At 43.1% G+C, this 21,936-nt stretch overlaps 1 protein-coding gene across 16 annotated transcripts in view; it reads left to right on the top strand.

Annotated features, from left to right (window-relative positions):
- The window catches only part of ANKRD6 (ankyrin repeat domain 6), a 203,720-nt gene that overhangs the window by 85,366 nt on the left and 96,418 nt on the right, over window positions 1-21,936 (top strand). The window lies entirely within an intron of this gene.

Raw genomic sequence — 21,936 nt, 5'->3', positions numbered from 1 at the left:
AACAATAAACTACTTAAGAACATAACCTAAATATTTTGGTTAACTACATTCTGGAGCGGAAAGGCATTAGTGTTAGTCTTAGGTGGCCATGAGCTTCACAGAGACACACAGAGAAAGCAAAGTGAAGAACAAGGCAGTCTCTCCCTATTTATGGCATGGCAAAGCGATTCAGAATGCATTCGCTATTTCTATAGATAAATTTTCTAAAGTATAATGTGGGAAAATTTAATGTTCCAATTTGTGAAAACAAGAATTATCAGACTGTCACATTTCAATGACTTAAGTAGCCAAACCATACATCAAGCTTGTCTAACCCATGGCTGGTGGCCACCATATGGCCCAGGATGGCTTTGCATGTGGCCCAACACAAAGTTGTCAACTTTCTTAAAACATTATGAAGGGCCGGGCGCGGTGGCTTACACCTGTAATCCCTACACTTTGGGAGGCCGAGGTGGGTGGATCACCTGAAGTCAGGAGTTTGGAACTGCCCCAGCCAACATGGTGAAGCCCCGTCTCTACCAAAAATACAAAAAGTTATCCAGGCATGGTGGCATGCACCTGTAATCCCAGCTACTCAGGAGGCTGAGGCAGAAGAATCGCTTGAACCTGGGAGGCAGAGGTTGCAGTGAGCTGAGATTGTGCCACTGCACTCCGGTTTGGGTGACAGAGCAACACTCCATCTCAAAAAAAAAAAAAAAAAAAAAAGATTTTTTTGGAGTTTTTGTTTTGTTTTGTTTTAAGCTCATCAGCTATTGTTAGTGTTAGTGTATTTTATATGTGGCCCAAGACAATTCTGCTTCTTCCAATGTGGCCCAGGGAAGATTGGACACACCTGCCATAAATGGAATTACAATGTTGTGCATAAGATATCCTCAAAAGACTGTCATAATGTATTTTGTGGAAATAGTTCTCTTCATTTCTATGATTAGATGGATTACCAATAATTTATAGTTCATTATTATGAGTAATGCTGCAATGAACATTCCCCATATGTCCTTTGGTATACATGTTTGTATTTCTGTTGATTATATACCTAGAATTGGAATTGTTTGGGCATGGGATACATAGATGTTTGGCACTAACAAACAGTTTTCTAAAGTGCTTATACCAGTTTACATCCCCAGGCACAGGTGTTTAAAAAGTTAGCATTGCTCCAGATCTGTGTCAACCATGGTGTTTCCAGTCTTTTAAAATTTTAGCCCTTGTCTGGGCATAGTGGTTTTACTTCCTATTTCCTTGATGACTTTTGAAGTTGAGCACCTTTCCGTATGCTTATTGGCTGTCTGGATAACCCGTTTGGTGAAATTACCTTTTCAAACTCTGGAGCATTTTCCTATTAGATTATCTTTTTCTTATTGATTTTGAACACATTCCTTACGTCTTCTGGACATCAGACCTTAATTGGATACATGAACTACAAAACTCTCTGGTTTTTCTTTCATTTGAATTGATTCTGAGCTGGGCATCAGTCTTTATGAAGCTAGTGTCTTTCCAGTATGTCCTTATTGCTAGGATGATTAACCCTTTTCAGGGTCTCCAGCCGAAGTCTGGAGTGTTTATTTACCCAGTTTTTCTACCTTTGTGTTCCCTAAACTCTTCATAGCTGCTTGCATATCAGCAAATGCCACAAAGGAAAACATGTCCCCAAACATTTGGCTCACGTCTTTGTACCACCCTTTCCTTCGTGATCTTGAATACTTAGGTTCTTGCAAGGACTTGGGTCTTTGGTCTTCAAACAGATTTTTTGTTTTGTTTTGTGTTTTGTTTAATGTTGTGTTTAATATTTAATGTTTTGAACTTTTCTGGTTGTTACTGGTGGTAGGGTTGGTATGGTTGCAGGTAAAATGTCCACCCTGCCAAAGATATATTCATTTCCTAACCTTCAGAACCTGTGCATATTACCTTAAATGATAAATGAGTGATACTACCTTATGTGGCCCCCCCAAAAATGTTAGTAAGTTAAGGATCTTGAGAGAAGGTTCCTTTCCTAGATTATATTGGCAGGATCTTGAGAGAAGGTGCTTCTCCTGGATTATCTGGGTAGGATCTTGGGAGAAGGTGCTTCTCCTGGATTATCTGGGTAGGATCTTGGGAGAAGGTGCTTCTCCTGGATTATCTGGGTAGGATCTTGGGAGAAGGTGCCTCTCCTGGATTATCTGGGTGGACCCTAAGTGCAATCACATATATTCTTATAAGAAAGACGGAGGGAAATTAGACAGAGACACACAAAGAGAAGGTGAAGTGAAGACCTAGGCAGAGATTACAGTGTTGTGGCCTGAACCAAGGACCATCTGCAGCCACCAGAAGCTAAAAGGGACAAGGAACGATTTTCCCCTAGAGCCTCTGAAGGGAGTACAGCACTGCTAACATCTGGACTTCAGACTTCTGGCCTACAGAACTATAAGTGTGATGGTTAATTTTGTGTGTCAGTTTGACTGGGCCATGGGATACCCAGATATCTGGTTAAGCATTATTCCTGGGTGTGTCTGTGAGGGTGTTTCTGGAAGAGATGAGCCTGTGAAGGGGTGGACTGAGTAGAGCAGATGGCCCTCACCAATGTGGGTGGGCATCATTCAACCCCTCAGGTCCAGTCCCGATGGAAGAAAAAGGCAGAAGAAGGTTGACTTCTCCCTGCCTGAATCCATGAACTAAGACATCGATCTTCTGCCCTTTGACTAAGACACCATCAGGCCTCCTGGTTCTCAGGCTTTTAGACTCAGACTCAGATTGACACCACTGGTTTTCCTGGGTCTCCAGCTTGCAGGGGTCAGGTTGTGTGACTTAGCTTCCAAAATTGTGTGAGCCAATTTTGGATTTTTTTTTTAAGACAGTCTGGGTTGCTCAGGCTGGAGTGCAGTGTTGTGATCTCAGCTCACTGCAACCTCTGCCTCCTGGGTTCAAGCAGATTCTCCTGCTTCAGCCTCCTGCAAGTAACTGGGCTTACGGGCACCTGCCACCATTCCCAGCTAATTTTTGTATTTTTAGTAGAGATGGAGTTTTGCCATGTTGACCAGGCTGGTCTAAACTCCTGGCCTCAAGTGATCCACCCATCTTGGCCTCCCAAAATGCTGGGATTACAGGTGTGAGCCACTGTGCCTGGCCTCATTCTAGATTTTCAATACGCGTATCTATCTGTATATCTCCTTTTGTTCTGTTTCTCTGGAGGACCCTAATAACAGAATAAATTTATTTTTGGTTATTATTTTGGTTTTTTTTTTTTTTTTTGAGGCAGCACTTTACTCTGTCGCCCAGGCTGGAGTGCAGTGGCACAATCATAGCTTACTGCAGCTTTGATATCCCTGGCCCAAGCAATCCTCCCCGCTTAGCCTCCTGAGTAGCTGAGACTATAGGTGCATACCACCAAAACAAGCTAATTTTTCTGATTTTTAGTATAGATGGGGTCTCACTATGTTGCCCATGCTGGTCTCGAATTCCTGGGCTTGAGTTGTCCTCCCGCCTTGGACTCCCAAAGTGCTTGCGTTACAGGCATAAGCCACCACACCTGGCCAGATTTCTGTTTTAAGCCACAGTGTTTGTGTAATGTGTTACAGCAGCCACAGGAAACCTATACAGTTGGTCTGACATAAATTAATTTGTCTGTAACATTTTAAAATGAATAGTAGTTTAATAATTTTGTTGCATTGTTTCTAGATTTTAATTGCGATTTCAGAATGAATTGGTAGAATGCAGTTCTTTCTTTATAGAGGTGATAGGTGTGTAATTTTTAATACATTGTGAAAAGGCACATAATAGAATAGACTTCAGGCTCTTTTATTGTAATAATAAACTCAAGAAACTCATTTGATGTTATTCTGGTAAGTTGAAGTTTGTGCCCATTATTAGTTTTCCTTATTGTAGTATAGTCTTGTGTTTGTCAAAAGAAGTTGTTGAGATACTTGTTAAAAACATAAGAGTGGGGGAAAAGATATAATGGAACCATTATAGATGAAAAAATTGGATCTATAGTCCATATAGATTGTTTAATCAACATAAGCATTATTATAATTTACAGGAAAAACTTGATAGTTATGTTTATTCTGACCATGTGTAACCTGTCAGTGGGGATACTTTTTAAAAGAGAAAACTATCTTGTCCTTATGACAGTTAATTGCTAAACACAGTAGATGCACAGAAACCCAGCTCTTGTTTTCCTGAGGGGGGACTGTGATATTTAATGGGATGGAAGTAGCCATTGTCACATCAGCAGGTCATGGGATCTTACCAGTCATAGCCCCTGTAACAGTTGCTTGACTTTTTTGGATATACACTTCTCTGCAAGCCCTTGAGAGCAAAGTGAATGTCTTTATGTATTCACGGATTCATTCAATAGTTATTACTCCCTTACTTTGTAGCAGGTACTATGCCGGGTACTGAAGATACTTTAAACAGCAAAAACTGACATAGTTCCTGTTTTCATGATGTCTAGTGGGAAACAAACAACCAAATAATCATAAAAATAAGTATCTTATGACAAACACAGATAAGTGATCTGAATGAAAGGAATGGACATGAGTCCTTGAGAACTTGGAACAACAGAGCTTGACCTAAACTGGGGGATTAGGAAAGCTTCCCTGAAGAAGAAATGATGAACTGATGAGTAGGCTTTGACTGGCAGGAGCAGTGGGGAGGGATTAAGCATTTCAGGCAGACAAAACAGCTCACACAGAGTCATATGATACAAAAAAAAAAGCATAGCACTGATGAGGAATTGAAGAAAGGCCAAATGGGACCAATGCCCAGAGAGTTAAGAGATGTGTTGAGAGAGGTGACTCTAGGAGGGCAGCTCCATGCAGAACCTTTTCAGTCAAGCCAGGGGCTCTGATCTTTATCCTAGAGCAATGAAGATCTATATTAGTTTTCTAGGGCTGCCATTACAAAATGCCACAGACTGGATGGCTTAAACAACAAACAGAAATGTATTGTCTCACACTCCCAGAGGCTGAAAATCCAAGATCAATGTGTCCACAGGGTTGGTTTCTTCTGAGGCTTCTCTCCTCAGCTTACAGATGGCCACCTTCTTCCTGTGCTCTCATGTGGCTTTATCTCTGTGCACCTACATCTCTGGTGTTCTTCTAAGGATACCAGTCCTACTGGATTAGAGCCTCACCTTTATGACCTCATTTAACCTTAATTACCTCTTTAAAGACCCTCTCTCCAAGGATAGTCACATTCTAGATACCGGGGGTTTGGGCTTTAACATGAATTTTGGAGGGAGACACAATTCAGTCTATTAACAGAAGCTATTAAAGATTTTTTTTTTTTTTTTTTTTTTTTTTGAGACGGAGTCTGGCTCTGTCGCCCAGGCTGGAGTGCAGTGGCGAGATCTCGGCTCACTGCAAGCTCCGCCTCCCGGGTTCACGCCATTCTCCTGCCTCAGCCTCCCGAGTAGCTGGGACTACAGGCGCTCACAACCGCGCCCGGCTAATTTTTTTGTATTTTTAGTAGAGACGGGGTTTCACCGTGGTCTCGATCTCCTGACCTTGTGATCCGCCCGCCTCGGCCTCCCAAAGCGCTGGGATTACAGGCGTGAGCCACCGCGCCCGGCGCTATTAAAGATTTTTAAGCAAGGGAGATACTGGCTGTAATTTACAGATTGAGAATATCATCCTGGTTGTACTGCAGAGAAAAGATCAGAAGGAGCCAAAGTCGACTCAGGATGGTTAGTTGGGAATCTACTGCAGAAGCCTAGGTAAGGCACAATACCAGTTGGGATTTTGGCATGGTAGTATAGATGGATGGGAGAGAGATTTAGGAAGCAAAATCAGCACGATGCAGTGATGAATTGAAGCATTCAATAGAAGGAATGGGAGAAAGGAGATTTCAAGATCGATTCCAAGTTTTTTGACTTGCACAGTTGCAGTAAGGAACACTGGAGAAGACTAGGTTGGAGACAGATGAGTTTGGTCTTAGATCTGAGTCTTAGGTCTAAGATGAGGTGCTGCTTTCAAGACATCCATATGGAAATAAGTAGGCAGTTGGCTATTTGAGTCAGGAGTTTGGAGGAGAGATTTGAAATATGGAAATGAATTTGAGAGGCTTGGGCCTACAGATAGTAACAGCAGCTAGTGTACTTCCTGGCATATTTTAAATTCTTGATAAATGTCTTTTGAATTACAATTGTGGTCTACACTGTTTCTTTACATGAACTGGAGCAGAGTTTAAAGATAGTTCATAATCATCTCTTTAGAAATGCTGTCTGTTGAAGAACATAGTAGAATGCATCTCCAACTAAACAAATTATTCTTCAGATCATAGCATAGTGTGTAGGTAATTTTCTTTTCTAGTAAGAATTTTGGAAAGAGGTTGGAAAATGAACTCAAGTTATGAGACTCTGGAAATTTGGTACCTCTTTTCATTTTCTTTGCTTTTTTGAGACAGGATCTCGCTCTGTCCCTCAGGCTTGAGTGCAGTGGCACAATCACAGCTCACTTGCAGCCTTACCCTCCAGGCTCGATCCTCATACTTCAGCCTCCCACATACTTGGGACTACAGGCATGTACCACCGTGCCTGGCTAATTTTTAAATTTTTTTATAAAGATGGGGTCTCACCATGTTGCCCAGACTGATCTTGAACTCCCGGACTCAAGTCATCCTCCCACCTTGGCCTCCCAAAGTGTTGGTATTACAGGCGTGAACCACTGCACTCAGCAGCCTCTTTTTCGTTTTTGCAAAAGCCCTGCAGCCTACAGCTGTCTAATCGGTTACGTAGCCTCCTATATCGTCAAGAAGTTACCTCCATGGGTGCCTGAACAGGAGTGTGCTGCAAATGTGTCAGCATCACAACAAACAGCAGAGACTCAAAAGATGTGTTAGCAATTACCACAGCTAAACTACAGGGAATGAGAAAGATAGGGGCCCATGGTCTTATCAAAATGGTCTTCTGTCAGTAGTTCACATCACTGTTTCCTGGATTATTAATGGCTTTGGCTGAGCCAGGTGGGATGCGGTGTTCAGATGGCCAGATGAGCTAAGAAGTATCCCTCGGACTTTGGATCCTGGGCTGCAGAGTGGAAGAAGTATGCAAACCCAGCCCTTCTTGTTTCATGTGAACAAAAAGGGTGCATGTTTTAAAAAGACAGCCAATAATATTGGCTTTAATTATGATAGTAGTTGCTGTTTGTTTTGTCCTAGCACAGAACAGTAGGCATGTAGGTACAGGAAAAAATGGCACAATAAATATCTGTCTTGGGCTGGGCATGGTGGCTCACACTTGTAATCCCAGCACATGCTCCTATAGTCCTAGCTCTCTGGGAGGCTGAGGTGGGAGGATCATTTGAGCCTTGGAGGCCCAGGCTGCAGTGATCCATGACTGTGCTACTGCATTCCAGCCTGGGTGACAGAGCAAGACCATGTCTAAAAAAGAAAAATAGTCTGTCTTCCCACATTCTCTTATTTTAAAATGGAATTTTAAAAGAATTGCAGGAAATAACATACTGAGTAATAGATTTAATGTTGCCCTGTTAGTCACAGCTTCATTTAAAAATAAGTATTAAAACTCAATACTGATTTGAGTATCCACCATGTGTCAACCTGAGGCTTCCGTGGTCCTTGCCCTCACAGTGCCCACAGTCCAGCCTAGGAGATGCCCCTTAACCAGTGATTACAGGTCTGATCAGAGTAATGAAAAGAACCCTACAAGTTACCGAGTGGATTTACCTGGACTAGCATGTCAGGGAAGGCCTCTCTGGGGAGGTGTCATCTAGACTCAGGGTTCAGAGATGAGTGAGAATTAAAGAGATGGAGAAGCCAGCATGCTGACATGCCAGGACTCAGGAATGTGGCAAGCCCCCCCGACGTGAGGCTGGAGTGAAGGGACCAGCTGGCACCCAACCATGTTAAGAATTGTGAATTTTATCCTAAGGGCAACAAATGCTGGGAAACTTTCTAAGAATGGTAGTGACATAATCAGATTTATGTTTTTAAAAGAGAACTATGGCCTCAATGAGAAGAAGCCACAGAAGATGCCACAAGTCCAGTTGTGGTACTTACTAATGCAGGGGAGAGGTGAGCGGTGACATTTTAGATTAGGGCAGAGAATAGGGGCCTGGACTAGAGTGGTAGCAGTGGGCTGGAGAGAATTGGATAGATCAGGTCTGTTTTCCTTTGTAAAAATGTTTTTTTCCTTATTATATAAATAATATTTTTTATTATAGAAGACCTTGAGAAAATATGAGTCCAAATATAAGTCTCCAGTTCCATCTCCCAGGGAATAGCATTATTTATTTATGATGTAATCCTATTAGTCTCTCTTCTGTGCATTTATAATATTCATTTTAAAAATAAAATTTGAATATTGACAATTATATGTGCATTATTTTGTAACCTATACTTTGAATAACATCCTTTTAAGCTTCCAATATAAATTCTTTGGCCTATGTTGACAGTTGAAATGCCTTGGCGTCAACTTGTGGATCTCCCCAGGAAGAGCTCCTTGCCAGTGTATATACATAAACCCGAGGCCTGTTTTCAGTTTGCTCATTATGGTCCCATCATGGATGAGACTTATCAGGGGAGAATTCTCTAGCTAATTCTGAATCTAGTTAACTTCTGGCTGCAAGAATGTCTACATGATATGTTGGCATCCAAGCCATGGGAGAAGGGTCTCTGGCAGATGCTTTATTGAAGTCCTACTCCCCAACCCCTGCTGTAGGGCAGGGAACTGTTAGGGGCTTTTTGAGGCTGTTGCTGGGGCTTATGAGATGCTTAAGGAGCTCGACTGCATCTCTGAATGGTCAGAGTAAAAGAGTGTCATAGAATGAACTGCCAAATAGCTTTCTGTAGAGCTGAAATAGAAGTGCTTCCTCAAAACCTGCTAAAGGGGAGATTAAGAAATGAAATTTGATTGGGGGTGTCATCTTGAAACAGTGTGATGACCCTTCTTGACAGGCCAAAAAATAAACCACTACTCTTCTAAATTGGGAATTATGTGCCAGCCCTGTTTCGTTTGTCTAGTTCACTTTGACAGTGATTGCAAAATCCATGGGAGAGGTTTTAGCTTCCTGGGTCAGCAATTTACACCTGTGGCCTGGGAAGTTTTTTTAGGGCAGCCCCAGAAAATTTAGGGAATAACATCTCTTGATTTTAGAGAAATTTCCCATAGAATTTGTTTATTTTCTTCCAGAGTAGATGAGGAGGAAGAGTCTCATAGCCTTGTGCCCTACCCATTTGGATTTGCACTCTTCCTGGTCTCAAGCATCTGACCCCAATGATCAGAGCATAAAGAGAGAAGGGATTAAATCTAGCATCCCAAAGCCCTACCTCAATCCTCCTGAGACCCAGCCTTCAGTATGTCAGGGAAGCACAGGTGCAGGGACTGGTCACAGGTCACAATGCTCCAGGTCACAGGCATTCCTAGGTGTTGATGCGGAGATGATATTCTGTGCCCTGGGTCAGCCTACGTGAGATGGAGACAGCAGATTCCCTTCTGAGAGCTGGAGCAGCCTCTTCAGTCTGTTTTATTCTCACTTAACAAATCTGCAAAGGTGTTAATGTGTGCCAAAGTGTAATGGGTTGTAGGCCTCAGAAAAGGGTGTTTAAGGAACTATGGCACTATCAACTCTCAGTTTTGCATTAGACAAGATTAGCATCTTCCCTTTTTCGTTCTGAAGGCTGCTTCTTTGCATTGCTAAGTGGCTACCTTCATGGGAGAGGCCAGGGATAGATGGCCAGCTCTTAGTGAATGAAAGGAGAGAATTTGCCTTCAAAGACTGTCATGCAAAAGAACTAAAGATGTTGAAGAAGGCTTTTTCTGTTACTGGTCTAGCTTGTGGTTGGAGGACCTTCTGGCTCTTTTGTTGGGGGCAGTGAACTTTTTCTAAGAATAGCTCAGATGTACTGATCTGTGGCTAGAAGGGGACAATTCTTTATATGTTTATCCTATTGATAACTCGTTCTTCTCCTGCCTAGAGAAGAGCTTTATTTAGTGCCCTTCTGGATCTAGAATTCAGTTTTTACCATAAGTCCAGTATTTCCTTGGTTCTTTGCCCCAAGTACCCATGGTGATGCTGAGAAAGGTTTGCTATAGTAGAATTTGTGGCATGCCCAGGCCGCCAGCCTCATACTTCTCGGTGCTCAGTTTCTTTAGTAGGTGGAACATTTATTTATTCACAATCCCTTAGGACACTACTGTGTTACATGCTAAACCTGCAGAAATGGATCCATTGAAGCCACTACCCTCAAGGAGTTTATAGCATGAATAAATCTTTTTTGTCAGCATTTGTAGTCTAGTGTCAAAGAATAATCCTGACAGCAAATTCTCTACCACCATCTGATAACAGTGCAGTCCGTTTGGCTACCAAACATGTTTCTATAATAAGTTGAACTCATATGCAATTGGCTAAAAGGTGAATGATATCAGTTCTTATATGGTTTTCACCCCAGGCCAGGAGAGCCAGACTAGCAGGAATAGAACGATAACCTTTGGCAGGAAAGGAAAGGGCCCTCAGCTCAGCCTTTGCAACCACAGGAGCTCCTTCTGCTGTTTTGTTTTTTTTCCTCTTGATAATTTTCTTTTTATTTTATTTCAGTAGCTTTTAGGGAACAGGTGGGTATTTGGTTACAAGGATAAGTTCTTTGGTGATTCCTGAGATTTTGATGTACCCGTCACCCAAGCAGTGTACACTGCACCCAATGTGGAGTCCTTTATCCCTCACCCCCCTTCACCTTTCCCCCAAGTCCCCAAAGTCCATTATATTATTCTTACATCTTTGTGTCCTTAGCTCCCACTTACAATTGAGAACATAACGATACTTGCTTTTCTAATCCTGAGTTACGTTGCTTAGAATAATGGTTTCCTACTCTATCCAGATTGCTGAGAATGCCATTATTTCGTTTCTTACTCAGCCATAAAAGGGAACAAAATGGCCGGGCGCGGTGGCTCAAGCCTGTAATCCCAGCACTTTGGGAGGCCGAGACGGGTGGATCACGAGGTCAGGAGATCGAGACCATCCTGGCTAACACGGTGAAACCCCGTCTCTACTAAAAAATACAAAAAACTAGCCGGGCGAGGCGGCGGGCGCCTGTAGTCCCAGCTACTCAGGAGGCTGAGGCAGGAGAATGGCGTAAACCCGGGAGGCGGAGCTTGCAGTGAGCCAAGATCCGGCCACTCCACTCCAGCCTGGGCGACAGAGCGAGACTCCGTCTCAAAAAAAAAAAAGGGCGGGGAGCAAAATAATGGCATTCGCAGCAACTGGGATGGAGTTGTATTCAGTATTTTGTGGCCGACTAGTATTCAGTCATAAAAAGGAACGAAATAATGTGGCATATATACCACATTTTTTTAAATCCACATGTTGATTGATGGGCATTTAGGCTGGTTTCATATTTTTGCAATTGCGAATTGTGGGGCTATAAACATGCATATGCAAGTGTCTTTTTTGTATAATGACTTCTTTTTCTTTGGGCAGATATCCAGTAGTGGGATTGCTGGATCAAATAGTAGTTCAACTTTTATTTCTTGAAGGAATCTCCACACTCTCTTCCATAGTGGTTGTATTAGTTTACTTTCCACCAGTAGTGTAAAAGTGTTCCCTTTTCTTCACATCCATGCCAACATCAATTTTTTTAAAATTTTTAAATTATGGCCATTCTTGCAGGAGTAAGGTGGTGTCTGATTATGGTTTTAATTTGCATTTCCCTGCTAATTAGTGATGTTGAGTCTGCTCTGTTTTAAGAAAATTAGGCTGGGTGCGGTGGCTCACGCCTGTAATCCCAGCATTTTGGGAGGCAGAGACTGGCAATCACTTGAGGTCAGGAGTTCAAGACCAGCCTGACCAATATGATGAAACCCTGTCTCTACTAAAAACACAAAAATTAGCTGGGTCTGGTGGCACACACCTGTAGTCCCAGCTACTAGGGAGACTGAGGCAGGAGAATCACTTGAACCTGGGAGGTGGAGGTTGCAGTGAGTTGAGATTGTGCCACTGTACTCCAGCCTGGGCGACAGAGCAAGATTGTATCCCAGAAAAAAAAAAAAAGAAAGAAAGAAAGAAAGAAAAGAAAATAAGTCCCTGTGCCCAGGCTCCCTCCCTAAAGACCTGCACCCCTGGCCTTGAGGGCTCTCAGATGACAGCAAGTTGCACTTTCTCCTGCTTGTTTCTCACTGGGAATCTAGCATTTCCACGCTGTTGTTTTTGTGCATTTAAAATATATCCTGTGGCATCCTCTTGCTCCTGTTGTCCAGAAGACCACCAGGATGGCTAATTATGAAAGGATTATTGGCAATACTGCCAGTATGCCAACCAGGAAGAGACAGCCTCTGGCATGGACCGAAGGTGTTCTCTTTTTGCATAGGGAAGGGGCAGGTTGGGTTTTATGCTTCACTGGGCATGTATCACAGAATAGAGTCATACATATTAAGCAGGTTTGGGGAAAAAGCTATACATAGTTAAGGGAGTCCACATGAACAATGAGTAAACATGTAACGTACGTCCTATGTTCACTTTGGGGTGGGATTTTAACATTAAAGCAAAGTGGAATTTGGCTCTCTGTCTAAAGGTGAACTATAGGCCACAAAACATAGTCTCTGTAAGCTGGTCAAAACTGGCTTGAGGTCTGCAGTGGTTTATCAGGAAAGAATGTATGTAAGGCCTGTTCTCTGTCCAATCGGAGTTGTAGTGGTCTGGGTTGTAAATCAGAGTTAGGAAGACAATTGTCTGATAGCTCCTATTTTTAGGGAGTTTGGCAAGAGTGTGGTTTTTCTTGTAGCTGTAGGAATTTAGGAATTCAGGGCTCTGCCCGTCAAGCCCTGAACCCTCTACCTTCTGCCCATGGGTAACTTTTGTTTCCTTACCCTTAGCGTTTGTCTTAGTTGATAAAGAGACGTCTATTTTGGTTTCTCAGATCACACTGCCGTGAGCTGCTGGCTTGCTTGTGAGGTACCAATTATGTGTGTACACACCCTCTGGTTGCCAGGGGCTTTTAATGGTCCAGAGTGGTCTGAATGGTCTACCCCATCCAATTTCTCCATAATCTCTGGTGCTGACATTCAGGGAGCCACAACAATTGAACATTCATGAACCAAAGAGGTGGCAGTTTGAGCCTTCCATTCCCTCCTTCAGCCTTGCTCCTACACCTTTTCATCTACGAACTCTCAAGAAAGAGAGAGTAACAGCAGCTGTCAGCCCACAGTAGTCCTGTTGGCAGACTCTAAAATGTGGCTCCTCAAATTGCAGCCCTGGCCTGAGCTGGAGAGAGTACCTAGTGGAACTCTGCCCGTTTCACAGTGGTTCAGATCTGCAAGAAATGTATGTCCTGTTTACCATTTCCTGATGGGCATGGGGTGAGGACTCCTAAACTATGGTATTAGTCAGGGTTTTCTGAGAAACAGAACCGACAGGACATACAGATAGAAATTTGTTTTAAGGTAGTGGCTCACACAGTTATGGTAACTGAGAAGTCCCGTGATCTGCCATCTGCACGCTGGAGACCCAGGAAAACCAGTGGTATAGATCTGAAGGCCTGAGGGCCAGGGAGCCTAGGGCGTAGCTTTCAATCCAAGTCTGAAGGCCTGAAAACCAGAAGAGCCAAGGGCAGGAGAAAATTCCCAGCTCAACTGCCAGGCAGACTTCAGCCTTCAAGTGACCCTCCCACCTTGGCCCTTTTGTTTTGTTCAGGCCCTCAACAGGTTGGATGATGCTCACCTACACTGGGGAGGGCAATCTGCTTTATTAACTCCAACAAATCAAATGCTAATATCTTCCAGAAACATCCTTACACACATACCCATATGTAATGTTTAACCAGATATCTGGGCATCCCTTACCCCAGTTGAGTTCACTCATAAAATTAACCATCACAGGCATAGGTATACGCTGGAAATACAGTAGGTTCAGTTTCAGACCACTGCATTAAGCAAATATTGCAATAGAACTAGTCACAGACATTTTTGGTTTCCCAGTGTATGTAAAAGTTATGTTTATATTATACTGTAGTACATTAAGTAGGCAAAAGAATTTTGTCTAAAAGAACAGTGTGTATACTGTAATTTAAAAATACTTCTAGTCAGGCACAGTGGCTCACACGTGTAATCCCAGCACTTTGGGAGGTGAGGAGGGTGGATCACCTGATGTCAGGAGTTCAAGACCAGCCTGGCCAACATGGTGAAACCCTGTCTCTACTAAAAATACAAAAAGTAGCTGGGCATGTTGGTAGGCGCCTGTAACCCCATCTACTTGGGAGGCTGAAGCAGGAGAATCACTTGAACCCAGGAGGCGTAGGTTGCAGTAAGCTGAGATCGCTCCACTGCCCTCCAGCCTAGGTAACTGAGCAAGACAGCAAGACTCGTCTCAAAACAAAAACAAAATCAAACAAACCGAGAAAAAACCCCAAAACTTTTGCTGAAAATGCTGATGATCATTTAAGCCTTCAGTGAGCTGCAGTCTTTTTGCTGGTGGAGGGTCTGGCTCAGTGTTGATGACTGCTGGCTAATCAGAGTGGTGGTTACTAAAAAGGTTGGGTGTCTATGGCAATTTTTTTTGTTTTGTTTTGTTTTTTGACAGAGTCTTGCTGTGTCACTCAGGCTGGAGTGTGATAGCGCAACCACAGCTCACTGTAACCTCTGACTCCCAGGCTCCAGTGCTCCTCCCACCTCAGCCTCCAAAATATCTGGGACTATGGGTACACACCACAATGCCTGGCTAATTTTTTAATTTTTTGGTGGCAACAAGGTCTCACTATGTTGCCCAAGCTGCTCTTGAACTTCTGGGTTCAAGCAATCCTCCTGCTTCGGCCCTCGAAAGTGCTGGGATTATAGGCTCGAGCCCCACCGCACCCAGCCACAGTTTCTTTTTTTTTTTTTTTTTTTTTTTGAGACGGAGTCTCGCTGTGTCCCCCAGGCTGGAGTGCAATGGCGCGATCTTGGCTCACTGCAAGCTCCGCCTCCCGGGAGCTCCGCCTCCCGGGATCCCACCATTCTCCTGCCTCAGCCTCCTGAGTAGCTGGGACTACAGGCGCCCGCCATCGCGCCCGGCTAAATTTTTTTGTATTTTTAGTAGAGACGGGGTTTCACCGTGTTAGCCAGGATGGTCTCGATCTCCTGACCTTGTGATCCGCCCACCTCGGCCTCCCAAAGTGCTGGGATTACAGGCGTGAGCCACCGCGCCCGGCCACAGTTTCTTAAAGTCAGGCGACAGTGAGTTTGCCAGATCGATTGACTCTTCTTTCACAAAAGATTTCTCTGTAGCATGTGATGCTGTTTGGTAGCACTTTACTCACAGTAGAACTTCTTTCAAAATTGGAGTCAGTCTTCTCAAATCCTGTTACTGCCTTATCAAATACATTTTGGTACTATTCTCAATTTTTTGTTGTCATTTCAACAATATTCACAGCATCTTCACCAGGAATAGATTTCATCTCAAGAAACCACTTTCTTTGCTCATCCGTAAGAAGGAACTCTTCATTCATTCAAGTTTCATCATGAGATTATAGCAAGTCAGTCACATCTTCAGGCTCCACTTCTAATTCTAATTCTCTTGCTGTTTCTACCACAAAGTAAGTTATTTCTTCCACTGAAGTCTTGAACCTCTCAAAGTAATCCATGAGGGTTAGAATCAACTTCTTCCAAACTCCTGTTAATGTTATTTTGACCTTTTCCTGTGAATCATGAATGTTTCTAGTGGCATCTAGAATGTGAAGCCTTTCCAGAAGGTTTTTCCATTTACTTTCCCCAGATCCATCAGAGCAGTCACTTACTATGGCAGCTACGACCTTACCAAATGTATTAAGACTTGAAAATAGAAATTAACTCCTTGATCCATGGGCTGCAGGATGGATGTTTTGTTTAGTAGGCATGAAAACAACACTAATCTTTTTGTACATCTCCATCAGAGCTCTTAGGTGACCAGGTGCATTATCAGTGAGCAGTAATATTTGGAAGGGAATCTTGTTCTCTGAGCAGTAGGTCTCAACAATGGACTTGAAATATTCAGTAAGCCATGATGTAAACACACGTGCTGTCATCTGGCCTTTGTTGTTCCATTTATGGAGTACAGGCAGAGTAGAATTAGCATAGTTTGAAAGGGCCCTAGGATTGGCACATCAGCATTCACTTCAGTTAAAGTCGCCAGCTGCATTAGCCCCTAGCAAGAGAGTCACCCTGTCCTTTGAAGCTTTGAAGCCAGGTATTTACTTCCCTCTAGCTATGAAAGTCTTAGATGGAATCTTCTTCCAGTAGAAAGCTGATTCATCTACACTGAAAATCTGTTTTTAGTGTAGCCACCATCATCAATTATCTTAGCTAGATTTTCTCTTCTTAGATAACTTACTATAACTTCTACATCAGCACTTGCTGCTTCACCTCACACTTATAGTTATGAAAGATGATTCCTTTCCTTAAACCTCATGAACTAGCCTCTGCTAGCTTTTTTTTTCTTCTGCAGCTTCCTCACCTCTCAGCCTTTGTAAAACTGAAGAGAGTTAGGGCTGTGCTCTGGATTAGGTTTGGTTTAACGGAATGTTGTGTCTGGTTTGATCTTCTATCCAGACCAAACATTCTCCATATCAGCAATAAGGCTGTTTCACTTTATTATTCATGTGTTCACTGGAGCAGCACTTTTAATTTCCTTTAAGAACTTGTCCTTTGCATTCACAACTTGGCTAACTGGTGTTAGTGGCCTAGCTTTTGGCCTTTCTCAGCTTTGACCTGCCTTCCTCATTAAGCGTAATCATTTCTAGCTTTTGATTTAAAGTGAGCGACATAAGACTTGTCCTTTCACTTAGAGGCCATTGTACGGTTATCAATTGGCCTAATTTTGATTTTGTTGTGTCTCAGTGAATAGGGAGGCCCAAGGAGAGGGAGAGAGAAGGGGAACCATGGGTCGGTGGAGCAGTCAGAGCACACATAACATTTACCAATTAAGTTTGCCATTTTACATGGTGTGGTTCGAGGTACCCCAAAACAATTACAATAGTAACATAAAAGATCACAGAGCGCCATAGCAAATATAATAATAGCAAAACTGTTTGAGGGCTGAGCATGGTGGTTCATGTCTGTAATCCTAGCACTTGGGGAGGCCGAGGTGGGCGGATCACTTGAGCCTGGGAGTTCAAGACCAGCCTGGACAACGTGGTGAAATCCTGCCTATACAAAAAAGTACAAAAATTAGTTGGGCACGGTTGTGTGCACTGGTATTCCCAGCAACTTGAGAGGCTTACCTGGGAGGATCGCTTGAGCCCAGGAGGTTGAGGCTGCAGTGAGCTGAGTGCACCACTACACTCCAGCCTGGGCAACAGTGAGACCCTGTCTCAGGAAAAAAAAAAAAAAAAAAAGTTTGAATATCGCAAGAATTAGCAAAATGTATGACATGGACATGAAGTGAGCACATGTCGTTGGAAAAAATGGTGCCGATACGACTTGCTCAAGACAAGGTTGCCACAAACCTTCCGTTTGTTTAAAAAAAAAAAAAAAAAAAAATCTGTGAAGCACAACAGAGTGAAGTGCCATAAAATGAGACATGCCCAAATCTTATTATCAGTTAGGGAAGGGGAAGTAGATCACTGTTTTGGAAGCTTTTTTGTTTGGCCTCATTCTGTGGTGACCTTAAGTGAGTAAAAACACTCTTTCAGTGGCAACTGGGAGTTAAGTAGCACAGTTTGCCAGTATCACTGGACCTTTGGGTGGCCCACACTACCACCTTGTCTCTCCTCACTCCTTGTATTAAGATTCTCCTACAAAAAAAGGCCAATAGGTTGTGTGTATATAGAGAAAAATATTTAGTAGAAAGGAAAGAATTGGCTCATGCCATATGGAGACTGGTGAATCCAAAATCCGTAGGGTGGGTTGGCAAGCTGGAAACCCAGAAGAGTCAGTGGTGCAGTTTGAGTCCTAAGGACAGCAGGCTGGAGACCCGAGAGAGCTGATGCTGTGGTTCAAGACAGACTGTCTGTTGTGAACCAACCAGGAAGAGCCAGTGTTGTGGATGAGGTCTGAAGTCAGTCTGCTGGAAAATTATCTCTTGCTTGGGAGAGGCTGGTCTTTTTGTGCTGTTCAGGCCCTCGACTGAATGGATGAGGCCTGCACACATTATGGAACCAATCTGCTTTATTCAGTCTATCAATTTAAATATTAATCTCATCCAAAAACACTCTCACAGAAATACCCAGAATCATGTTTAACCAAATAGCAGGGCACCCTGTGGCTCAGCCAAGTTGACATTATTAATCATCACCTCCCTCTTTTGCTTTTTGTTGTCTGTTTATACTGGACCTCTCCTAGCTTTTCTAATATGTTACACTAGTTCTGAACTCCGGGATTTGTACATGCTGTTTATTCCATCTGGAGTGCTTTTTCATCTGGCTCATTCTAATTTACCTATCAGCTGAAATTCCCCTTTCTTACAGGGCACTTCCCAAATTTCCCTGGCTAGGTTTATTCCCTCTGATATATGTCACCAGAGCACACTACACTTTCCTTAATAACACATATCACAATTAGCGTTCCTTGTTCATTGTCAGCCTTCCCCACTAGACTTTAAGTTCCATGAGGGAAGGGAGCTTATCTGTTTTGTTGTTACATGCCTGGCACTTCCCAGCTGCTAAAGATCATTCACTGAATGAAAGAATGTATTGAAAGCTTATAAGATACTAGATTGATTTTTTTTTTTTTTGTTTGTTTTGAGATGGGATCTCACTGTCACCCAAGTTGGAGTGCAGTGGCATCATTTGGCTCACTTCAACCTTCACTTCCCAGGCCCAAGCCATCCTCCCACCTCAGCCTCCTGAGTAGCTAGGATCACAGGCATGTGCCACCATGTCCAGCTGATTTTTTTGTGTTTTTCCTTTTTTTGTGTGTGTGTTGGAGTCTTGCTCTGTTGCCCAGGCTGGAGCCAGTGGCGTGATCTCGGCTCACTACAACCTCCACCTCCCAGGTTCAAACGATTGTCCTGCCTCAGCCTCCTGAGTAGCTGGGATTACAGGCACGTGCTACCACGCTCGTCTAATTTTTTTTGTATTTTTAGTAGAGACGGGGTTTCACCATGTTGGTCAGGCTGTTCTCAAACTCCTGACCTTATGATCTACCCCCCTCAGCCTCCCAAAGTGCTGGGATTACAGGCGTATGCCACTGCATCTGGCCGCTTTTTGTATTTTTTATAGAGACGGGATTTTGCCATGTTGCCCAGGCTAGTGAAGATACTAGACTCTTCACATACGTAAATACTGTGATCTTCATTTTTATAGACTGAGGCCCAGAGAGGTTAGGACTTGTCCAAGGTCATGTAGTCGTATAAAAGCTGGGCTTTAAATAAAATAATAATGAGTGTAACCGTGGAGTCAGGCATTATCCTATTTATTTGACAACTTGCAGCAACCCAATGAGATAAGTAGCTTTTGGATGCCCCACAATATTCTCTGCAGTCACACCATAGGAGCCATTTCCATCTCTCAAGAGTCTTGTATCTGGACCTGGTACCTTCTTCACTCTGTAGTCTGGACCATCTTCAGTACTTTTTTCCTCTGCCCCAGTAAATGGGAGCAAGATAGCAAGGTTGCTGGCTAAGCAGATACCCAGTTGAGAAGCAGAATGCTGCTCTCCCCTTACTGAAGGTACTCCTGATCTTCACAGGTGCCCCTTTGCCTGCAGCCACCACGAATGAGAGAGAGAGAGAGAGAGAGAGAGAGAGAGAGAGAGAGAGAGAGTGTGTGTGTGTGTATGTATGTATGAATGCTTCTCCATGACCATTGTACTCCCCTGAGAGCAACCCTCTCTTCCTGTCTTCCACTTATAGTGACTGAGTGGGAGCTGGTTGGGGAAGCTGGTTTCTTTGAGTTGACATCTCTTAGTGACCTGGGGAAGGGGGTGTCTGGCAGTATCTGGTCCAATAAAAACATTTGATTTTCTGAAATCTAGTATATACCTGTATGTTTTGAGGCTGCCTGTCTTCCCAAGGTGACTTGAGAATACGTCTACACACAGAGAATATTGGGATATTGTTTTCTAACTGCCTATTGCATTGTGTTAAATTACAAACTAATTCCCCAGATGATGGGATAAGTTTTTTTTTCTCTGCCAAGTCACAATATTAATAATGCAGCTAAATATAGCTCTGATGTAAAACAGTTTAATTTTCAAAGACAAATGGACAATTTTATGGCTGACTTGCTGCATTTGTCTCTAACTACTCAGTTGATATCATGTTGCCACCCTAAAAGATTCTTGCTGATAGTCAAAGGAGAGATGAGTTGTGGGAAGTACAAAGCTTTTCAATTAATTTATGATCCTGTTAAGTATAAAGCCTATAATTACCCTGCGGTTGTTGCCTCTGCCAAAAAAGAAAAAAAGAATAAAGTAAACCCATCTTATGAAAAAGTTCTTTTCTGAACATAAAAGTGGCATGGGAAAAGAAAAAAAAGCTTGTGCCTCCCCTCCTAAGCATGGGAAGGAATTTTGATTTCTGACTTTCTTCTGGCCAGTGAGTTCATAAAGTGATTTTTTTGTGGATAGGGTGATCATTTAGAACTCTCTTCAGATTCTGTTTTTACTTTCTTGATTAGACATCTCATATCTACTCATCCATTCATCTCTCCATTCATGCAACAAATATTTATGAGTGCTACTGTGCCCAGGGACTATTCCAGGTGCAGGGGTTCAGTGGTGAGCATTAACAGGGTTCCTGCCCTCTTGGAGCTCTCATGGGGATGAGGGTGAGGGGAGACAAGATGCACAGAAGTCAGTTAGTCAACCAGGTAAGTTCAAGTGGTGTCAATTGTTGTGCAGAAAATATAGAACTCAGTAATATGATGGCCCGTGGAGTTCAGGGAGAGAGGCAGCTATTCCCTCTCAAACTGCGAGAAATGTTTTGGACTTAGGGAGCTAATGCCTGAGAAAGGCTCCTCATCCCCACCTTCCTATCTGAATTTGCAAGGCGGTGCTGTACACATTTCAAATAGAAATGGAAACCTCGGCAGAAACCTGGCAAACCATTAGCAGAACTCTGGACTCTCAGCTCAACTTAAGTAGAGCACATAGCTTCTTTGGTGGGGCGGGGAGGAGGGCACGGGGACGGGGGAAGGCATTCAAAGTCTTAAACAAGAGTAAGGTTCTCATTTGCCACTTTAATCAAGTTCATTAAAAATGGAATGTATATTTAAAACTTCCTTATGATTAACTTAATGTAAGTAACTGTATCTGAATTCCTCCATGATGTCTGAAGGCATCCTGACTTAGGAGAGGGAGAGAAGTGTGCCCCCAGATGATATCAAACTTTGACTTTCATTAAATGTCTGCAAGTAGTAAACCTCAAAGGCCTGTAGTATAAAATGGGATAAAATTTCCAAGAATTAGCCATCCTGGGGAAAAAAAAATATTTGGTTTGAAACTCTACTACCATAGTCTGCATATTTCCTCAGCCATTGCATTTTGACAGCTGAAACAACAGACTAAAACTGTAGTTTAAAATACAAGCGCACACACACACAGATCAGTGCAAAAATACTGTGCTTTTGGTTTCGCCAATAAATATAGAACGTGGGTTGTTTGGCTGAATTCTTGCCCTGTACCTGGCCATACATAAGACACTTCTCCACTGAGCGGACAGCTCTACAGAGAACTCCTGGCAGTAGTGACCAAGACTTTAGGGCTTTGCTCCATTGACCTCATGCAGGGCAAATTTAAGTCAAAATGTGTTTCACCTGAAAGAATACCACAGCACTTGACCTGTCCTTGACCCAATGTGGAACGTTGATTCCTTCTTGAAGCTAGGGAGGCAGTGTCACACGACAGTTCCAAGTAGTCGCTGTAGAATTAGACCACCTGGGCTCACATCCAGACCCCACCACTTACCAGTTGTGCAACCCCGAGTAAGTGGTCTCGTTCACTTTCCTCATCTGAAATGTGGGTATAATAGGGCCAATCCCTTGGGTTGTTGGAAGATTAAATGAAGACCTTATCACAGGTCAGGTGCGGTGGCTCACGCCTGTAATCACAGCACTTTGGGAGGCCGA

This window comes from Macaca mulatta, chromosome 4 (assembly GCF_049350105.2).
Source record: "Macaca mulatta isolate MMU2019108-1 chromosome 4, T2T-MMU8v2.0, whole genome shotgun sequence".
NCBI lineage: Eukaryota > Metazoa > Chordata > Mammalia > Primates > Cercopithecidae > Macaca > Macaca mulatta.
This window is presented reverse-complemented; position numbering and strand designations above follow the sequence as displayed.